Below are 9,076 nucleotides of genomic sequence, written 5' to 3' on the forward strand. Positions count from 1 at the left end.
CTAACTGGCTACCCAACCCATTGAAATAATTTTATATATTTAAATGGACGAGGATGTAAATTGTACTTCCAAACTATTAAAGCCAATGGCACATATTATAATATGCTGTGAAAAGAAGATAGCTCTGGCCAGTGACTCTTAAGCCTAAATGAGTTTCTCCTAAGAGGAGAACAGCTGCTTAAAGTACATATATTTAAAATTAAATTTCTTTATTACAAGTTACTTAGTGTATTTTGGACTTATATGTTCTCTAGCTTAAATCTTCTTTTTTTTTTTTTTTTTAATTGCACAAAGCTGTGGAAAAATAATCGGAAACTCAGTTAGCATTACAAATTGAAAATCAGAAATTGTAAAGATGTTTTTTCCAGGTTCTCAAGCTACATAGGTGTATTAACCCTCATTAGTCATTTTGTGGCAGTGAGAGATTTGAAAACAGAATTCCATTATGGTATTTATGGTCAAAATCTGATATGATCAAATAATAGGTTTCCCAATAGAAATGTCTATGTGCCATGTAGTAAACTTGATAATTGTAAGAATACATTTAATGCAGTAGAACTGAATACCGAACCAGGAGATTAACATTTCTGTTATATAATTACAAGTTCAAGTTCAGCTTCTTATCATACTACAGTAAGTATAGAAAGTAGAAGTGATCCTCTTTAATTTGTAATTATTTAACTGAAATAGAATGTCTCCCCGTCTTACTCTTCTACACTGAAGACATTGGTATGCAGAAACCATGCACCAAGGAATAGTACACTATCAGAGTAGGACATGTTTGAGTATTCTTTAAAACCAACTAAGAGAAGTTAATCTCATTGAACTTCTTTTTATTCAACAAAAGAGTTAGATGTTTCCAAGTCTAATGTGACTATAATGTTCATTAAATGGACTTCTTTACACCTTTAAATGGATTAACTGTACATCTTCACAGTCTAATTATTATACATGTCGCTCACAAATCACAGATCTAATTCAAAGCACTATAAAAGCTCTGTTTATGAGCATTAGGAAAGCAGATACAGTGAGAATTGAGTGTGATTTTTATCTGGGTCATATAAAAGAATAAGTGTCGTCCACATTAAAGTGCAGAAATGTGTGTACCTTCACTTCTTGAGTTTTCCTTCAACTCTGGTCTGGTGAGAGCCTTCTTTGAAAAGTTAAGCCACAGACTACTTTGGCATCTCCACTCCCTCATTTGTCCATGATCAGAGGTGATTCCTGACTAAGATACCCTCCATGCAGCTGTGCTGTTCATAATTTCCAGACAATAGCTGCCAGTTGGATAAAGGATGATATACAATTTTACCAGTATGGGAATAACTGTGACTTTGTTTCTTTTCTGGAGTTAGCTTTTCTAATAAGAAAATATTAAGTGGGATTTTAGTGATCAGATTTTAAAAGGTAGCCAGGTAGCTTATTTAAAAGGTAGCTTAACTTCCTGGTGCAATCAAGTCCAAACCTTTTAAAAAGAGCTTTAATCTATGTTTTTGCCACATGCAAACTGTTGTCAGTTCACAGAAGTCAGTGGAGCTGTGCTTGGCTATCAGAGTGCATAGTTAGCTGTAAAACAAGCTCCACTCTCTGGGCAAAGAGAGCTTATCAAAAGGTTTGGGAACATGGTATAACAATATGGTACTCAGTGAAGATACTACATATGGAGTGGGAGTAGAAGTCAGATGTTTGCCCAAATCTTCTCATGGTTTCAATCTGGAGAAGAAACAAAAGGACCTCAAAGTAATACTGGAGATGTTTGCAGGATGGTCTTCAGGCTTTACAATGATGGGCAACAGTAACAAAAGTTCCATATATTACACAAATATGTTATGTATGAGATGCATTTCCAGTGAATCCTGACATGGCAAAAAAATCCTCATTTCTTAAAGATGTGTGCTGGCAGCAGTTACAAGTCAGTTTGTGTTTATTATGTGACATCAGAAATATTTCCCTTTTCCTCTCGATTACAGAGCCTTGGATGTTCCTGCCACGTTTCTCCTAGAAGAGCATGCAGATTCCTGGAGCAGATGAGAGTTTGGATAATTACAATTCTCAACCTGAAGACCATCAGTTCCCTGGCAGGGCTCACAGACCCCTTCAGTCAGCAAGGATCCAAGCTCTCTGACAGCAGTGGTGTGTCTGACATTGTGCAAGAAGCACAGGTAGGGTTTTCTTGCAAGGAAGGATATTCCTGTGCAAAAAGCACAGACATTCTATTACTGTGCAGAAAGCACAGACATGCTCCAGTATGACAAGCTGGAAAGTGATGAGCCTCTGTGTGTCCTTGGGTCTGACTTTTCTCCTGTGTTTGGACAATACAGATCTGGTTTCCCTGGATCATTTAGAAGCTGCTGTGAAGCAGATCCCAGAAATGTAAAATGCAGTCAAAGCAGCACAACTGTGCCTCCCTTTGTATGCCAGTCACAACCACAGACCACAGTGTTTGGGTATTCAGACTTCAGTCAGCAAAGACACTGAAATGGGGGATTTTGGATGTAAGGGGCAGTTGTTTAAGCCTTACACATGTGTCTAGGATAGCTACAGCCCACTGACTGAAATGTGTCATTTTATTTCAATCTGAAACTTATGACTGGAAAAAGGCTTTTGGAATCTTGCCTTGCCAGGCCACCTGCTCCTGTTCCATTCTCTCCTGTGCAAAAGCACTTCAGTTCATAAAATAAATAACTACCTGCAGCTCTCTCTCCACCATAGGCTCCCCTGACCCCAGATATTATCATGTTTTCTGCAGTGATTTTAAATAAATGTGTGCTCTGCTCTCCACATGTGCCTCTGTGTCCTGAACACCAGTGGCAGGTATGTTAGGTGGGATGAGAACCAGGTGTTCCCCCACAATTATTTACTCATTTGCAGACATGGGGGCTGCAACATCCGCTGCAGCAATTTGACAGTGATTTACCTGCTCTGCCAGCTGCTCTCTGCTTGTGGGGGCTGAGCTGCTCAGGCACTTGAGGACCTTGGTTTGATAGCAGCATTTGGAAGCCCTGCTCTGTCATTTCGGTGAGAACCAGACAGCTTTAAGCTTTTTCTGGTGTCTAAATCTATTGCAATGACTTAGCTGATGAGATTTCCAAGGTTTTCTTGCTTGTGGTCTGAAGATGCCACTTCCAAACTGTTCACATTTCCACAGACTTCTACTGTAGGGGTTCATCTCAGCCCAAGATATTTGTCTCTCCAAGGTGCAGCAACATGCCTGTGTGGAGCTTTTTGTTTCAGTAAAAAGGGTGTTCCCACAGGTAATTTTTGTGAATTTGTGTAGCAACATATTATTTCTTTGAAAGTGTTGGTGTTATAATGGCATGAGGATAAAGTATCACAAAGCTTTGTGAGCTGGATCTTGATGAAGGACACAAAGTATTTTTAGTTTCACTGCTGTATATATGAGCAAATGTCTGGATACAATTCCAACCTGCTGGCTGTTCCCTTGACACCTTAACTGAGGGAAATCCAATTCTTGCTCACTGTGCTCTTACAGATGCATGGTGTGTGGCTGGGGACTGGTGTAATTGCATGGATTGGATTTTAAATGCATGGGGGTTTGGCAGGGAAGCAGCAGCACAAGGAATTAATTTTTTAGTGCTCTTGTACTGTTTCACTCTGCCATGCTTTTTGACTGTACCCACTTTGGAGCAAGTGGGTTTTAATTCAGTTTTTCTCGTATTTTTAAAGCATTTCTTAAAAAAATAAAAAACCAAAAGCCTAAAACTAACTGCCATATACAGCAAAGTTCCCTACTAGTATGGACCAGTTTAGATAAAATGACCAAAGTCTGCAGTCTGATTTTCTATTTTTTTTTATGTGATACATTTTTACTTACACAGCTAAGTAAACAAACAGATTCTGAGGTGAAGAAGTTGTTTTTCTCTCTGTGAGTATGTACAGGGGTCCTGAGCAGACCAGGAAGGTAGAACCTCCACCAGCAATGGAAGTCTCTTCCAGAGATTAAGACTGAGGGGAAAAGAGCAGAGGGCCTGGTGAAACCCAGGACAGATTTGGTTAGAAATATAATTTAAGGGAAAATATTGACTGGGTTTTTTCACCATTGGAACTGAAATTTCCCTGAGAAATGTGTAGGATTGTGGGCTTTATGTTTTACTGAGAGCATGGAAAGATTGTTCCTCCTTCAGACAAGAATGTTCAATTCTAGTTTTGTGCATGTGGCAAAATCTGGAAAATTTGAAGAAATTTTTGGACAGAAAAAGCATCCCTTCCCTGTGAATTCTCAGTGATTCAGCTCTGTGCTACAAGGCAACTTAGACTGTTATCCTCATCTTTTTCCCTTTCCAAAGACCTTTGACCTGCCCAGGTTTGCCCAATTCCCAGATCTCTTTTCTCAGGGAGGATGAATTAGGTCAGCTTGTAGAAGACACTCAGAAGATGTATCTTTGCTGTTCACACTCCCTGATCTATTAATGAGTTCAATGAGTATCATTTTAAGATTAAATGTTGACTATGTAAAGTGTTTATCACTAGAATATCCATTCTGGAACAATGTACAGGAACAGCCTGTTTTCTTCCATATACAAATCCTGCCTTAAAATATGAATCCTAGGTCACTTCTGTTCTACAGGATTCTGGCCCTGCCCCTGTTAACCCAGCATGTCTTTATCATCAAAATTCAAACACAGTTGCACCAACTGTTAAGTAACTTGGATCCTCCATTTGTAACTGATCTCAGCAGAGATGTCAATTCAATTAATATTACATTAGACTACCCACAAGACTATGCTAGTACAGAGCTGATGCTCCAAGTCAAGCCTGGGCTTGTTGTCTGCTACCTGACAAAGCTGAAAAAAAGATGAATACTAAATGTAAGGTAACTCCATTAACTCTTTCTTTCCCTGAAGGCATGTTCAATGTTTGAGTGCTGGGGGGCCTGCTTGCAATCTCAGTGAATATTTCATTCTGACTCCTCACTGGATGTGTTAAAGCTGTTTGTGGAGCAGAGACATCTTAAATCACTATCCACTCTGGGAAGTTTTGATCTTGTGTTGAGTTTTTATATATTTCACCTGAAGTTTCCTCATGGAAAATAAGGGAAAAAGAGCAAAACACTTTGCTACTGGGAACTTTAATACCAACTAATAAAGTTTCTCAGAGCAGTGCAGGTGGAGAATAGGCAGAGTGTCAAGGACAACTGAGGGAGAAGAGGACTTCTTTCTCTGTGTTCCTTATAGAAGGTCTCAAAATATTTGGCATTCCTGAGCCACCTGCTCCTGCTGGGAAGTTGTTTTATGCACTGTACTGATTGTACAGGACCTAAGGGTAGCAACTAAACACAGAACACTTTCTTCTGTTGTCTGACAAGCAAGAGAACAACCAGTTCTCCCTTTGTAAATAACAGACAGTGGATCTCAAATAAATTTGTCTTTCTTGCTGACAAAACCTGGGTTTTATGGGTTTGTCTTGCAGCTGCTAATCTCAGAGATTTCTCACTGTGTGACATCAGTTCTCCCACTGGCCTGCAAGGCAAAAGAAAAGCTGGAAATTGGTGTGAACATTTCTGGTTTAGAAGACAGGCAACAAACAAGGATATCTTGATTATTGTTTCCTTGATTATTAGACAGAAATGAAGAACTATTATTATGGCTCTTTTTCCAAGATAATCTGATTCCTAACACACTTTATTCTTGTTTTGCAGCTCTGACTGAGGAGTGTCCAAAACCCTGTGAATCTTGGTCTCTGTGGCCTCTCTCCAAAGCAATGACTGGTTGGATGCAAGTTGCTGGGTTTTGGTTTTCTTCCATTTTCTGTATCATGATGAGCTGCCTTCTAGCTGTTTTGTCAACAGTGCATTTTTCAATAGGGATTTGCATGTTGATATACTAATTGCCTTGATAAAATGTTTTATCATTTGGCTTCCACTCCAAAATGGCAGAAAAGGCATCTCTTCTGACAGAGGATCTTCCCAATCAAGATAGAATTTTTTTTTCATGTGAGCAGATTTGATAAAGTCCCAGTATGACTCTTTATAATTTCTTTTGCCTCCTGAACTTTTGGAATAAAGCAGTACACATTCGTACTCTCTGCTGGACCAAAGTCATAATGAGGTGAATGGCAGATGAGCAAAGGAGCTGGGAATCAGTGAATGTTGCTATGTTTCTTTAAAAAGGCTAATACAACTGACAGGAACATTTACAAGGGACTCCAATTTTAAAGTTATTTGAAATATTTGGGTGAAGACTTTGATTTACTTGTTAATTACTTTCCTGTTTTTTATTGAGCATGAAACAGTCAGTGCAAGCCTAGTGACTCACGGATGCCTTCAAAAAGCTTCAGGCTCAGTTTCAGAGTTTTATAGCAGCTTCCCCTGAGTCTGTGCTTGTTGACTTGTTGGGGTTTCATGAGTTTTTGGAAGGGACCCAGAAGATTTCAAGTTTCCCCATCAGGGTGCAGTATATTTTCTAAAGAACCTATTGATATCTGTAGGTATCCAAAGACCTTTCTCAAATCTGCCTCCCAAGAAGAGCCAGGACATCAAGAAGCTATGTCAGGTCTGTCCAGCTGCTGGAGAGCTCTGCCTAGAAGTTTTATCCTAAGGAATAAAATCAAGATTTTGTCAGTGTACCCCATGATGTTACAGCTGCTGACAGTACTTTGAGTTTCAAAAGTGAGAAACATATTCCACTTCTTTTCCCGATTGTGTGCAATGTGTCAGGTTTTGAAAATATGGTATTATCAGTGGGATATGGGAGCATGGAGAGTCTCCAGAGATTATGGGCAAATTAGCAGATGCTGAGTCTACAATCTATGCTGTGGAGATATGAATGTAATTGAAAAAAAAAGGGAAAATTTTATTTCCAGTTTAGTACCTGAGACACAGAAAGATGAAGTAATATAGGTGAGATTGGCAGCAGAGCTGCTGTTCCTCAAGTGTGTAACTTTAGCCAAAAGAGCATCTTTCAGTGCTTTGAGAGTCCTGTAGGAGCTGGATAACTCACAAGGGTGTCTGTGGCCCATGTTCAGAGCAAACACACTGTGATTTGGTGTATAGGGATAAACAATACCATTCCTTGATGAGACAGAAAACCTGAAGCCTTTGCTGAATGGCAGCTCTGGATGGCACACAGAAAATTATGGAGTACATTCACTTGCAGCCAGGAAATTGGTCTTGCTGGGGGCTCAGGGTTTGATTTATGGTGCCCCAGAGTCAGGGTTCCTAATTGTTGTTGAAACAGGCTCCTGGGATGGACTGGGGGTGGGGGAACAGTGCTTAGGAGCCAGAGGCACAGGAGGATGGTGCTGGGCACTCCCTTGGCCCAGCCTGCTCTGCAGACAATCCCAGAGCATCCTTCTCTCCTCCACATCCTCCTCCCCTGGGCAGAGGGAGCACAGCAGGCTCTGCTGACACCCCAGAATGAATGGCACAAGAAAGGAGAAGGACTAAAAATAGAGTTGATGTGCCTCAAGTTTTGGTCCATTAAGGTAATCCTACACTCTGCAACTGAAGCTATGGGTCAATGAAAACAAATTGCAGTTCATTCCCCAAACAGAGAGATTAAGACACAGGAAGCTGCCGAACGCTGAAGGCACTGGCCTTGACTTCACAACCTGGCCAATTTGTGCTGCCTGTGGGGCTGTACAGCTGTCAGGGAGAAAACAAATCTTCTCATACAGAAACTCCTCTTTTATATCATATTCCTTTTTTTTTCTTCCCAGACACCAGTCTTTGTTTCTAGAGAAAAGCTGAAAACTATTTTGCATATCCAAAAGAGCAAATGCAATGCTTGTGCTTGAAACTGTTTCAGTTAGGAACAATTGCAAACAAATGAATTTGTGAATGCTGAAGCAAATCCAGGGCAAAACCATCTGAAATGTGGAGGTCAGAAAAACACTGAATATTCCCGAGGTAAAATCAAGGAAACTCCCTACAGACCAGACCACCTAAGTCTGCCTTTCTTCTTTGGCTGAAAAAGTCCCTCACTTCATCGATGAAGGACATTAGCAAGCTGATAGGTGCAGAGTTTTCAAAGACAACCTAATTTGTAAACAATCAACATCTTAACAAGCTGTAAACAGCTGTCTGGACTTCTAGAAGATTTGCGGATGCTTGAAAAGCTAAAAAAATCACAGTGTTTTCCTGAAACCTCCTTCATTAATTTGTGGCCTGGTATTCATTAGGACAACAAGCCTCGGGGGGCTACTTACAGCTTAGCTGCCCCCTTCCCATCACATTTCAAGCCCACATTCTGCTGGCAATTCAGTTTTAGGTATGTTCCCATTGCACGGAATGTGAGGACCTAAAAGGAAAACAAGCACAAGGAAAACAAACATCAGAACACAAAAAAAAAAAAACCAACAAAACCCAAACCAAAAAAATCCGTGGTTGGTTGCTGGTACCCTAAACAACAGGTCATTTATCACCAGTGCTTCTAGGGCTCTCATCATTAAGTAGATTCCACAGTGATGCTTCTGCCCCATCCATGCGGGAAATCAAGGAAGGCAAGACAAGGCTTGCCCTGAACTAGAGGGAATTTATGGAATTACAGACCTGGTCCCAGTAAGTGAGAGCAACAGCTACACCCAGGACAGGAAATACATCCTGGTGCTGAGAGTGGAGGAAGATAATAAAGTAATTGGGTAGGTAGCAGTCAGCACCTGAGACTGATTAGCAATTCCAGGCAGGATTTTAAGAGTTCTTGGATATATTTTGAAGTTGTGGTACTACAAGGTTGGTTACAATGCACGGTGAGAGAGGTTTGGCATGCTGGAAACCTCCCCCAAAAGGTTGATTTAGTGAATTATAGAGTAAGGGGAGGCAGCTCTCTGTGTGCATGCTGAGAGAAAGGAAAAAAATAACCAGACTGAAGAGAAATATGGGATGGTTTGTTTTTCCAGCGTGCCTTAGGTAAACAGAAGTTTTTGCAATTAGATTTCTTCTTTCCAATCCATTAGGGTTAATGCAGTTTTAATTAGCACTTGATTTGCAGGCTATGAGGTATGGTTTAATGTGCCTTTTAGAGATTCAGAACCAAAGTACTGCAAGGAATTGAACGCAAATGAGCAAATTAATTTTTTTTTTCATATCCATTTTTGGTTATGGATGATTTTCCCGCCG

At 40.3% G+C, this 9,076-nt stretch overlaps 1 long non-coding RNA gene across 1 annotated transcript; it reads right to left on the reverse strand.

The window, feature by feature from the left end:
• Positions 1-5,643: 5,643 nt before the first annotated feature.
• LOC146435114 (uncharacterized) lies at positions 5,644-8,486 on the reverse strand. The gene is made up of 3 exons (XR_014853064.1): positions 8,359-8,486; positions 8,167-8,258; positions 5,644-6,553 (listed from the first exon to the last, which is right to left on the reverse strand). It is a non-coding gene; the product is annotated as an uncharacterized LOC146435114 (long non-coding RNA).
• Positions 8,487-9,076: the final 590 nt, after the last annotated feature.

Source organism: Lichenostomus cassidix, chromosome 6 (genome assembly GCF_008360975.1).
Source record: "Lichenostomus cassidix isolate B80296 chromosome 6, HeHo_3.0, whole genome shotgun sequence".
NCBI classification, from domain to species: Eukaryota; Metazoa; Chordata; class Aves; order Passeriformes; family Meliphagidae; genus Lichenostomus; species Lichenostomus cassidix.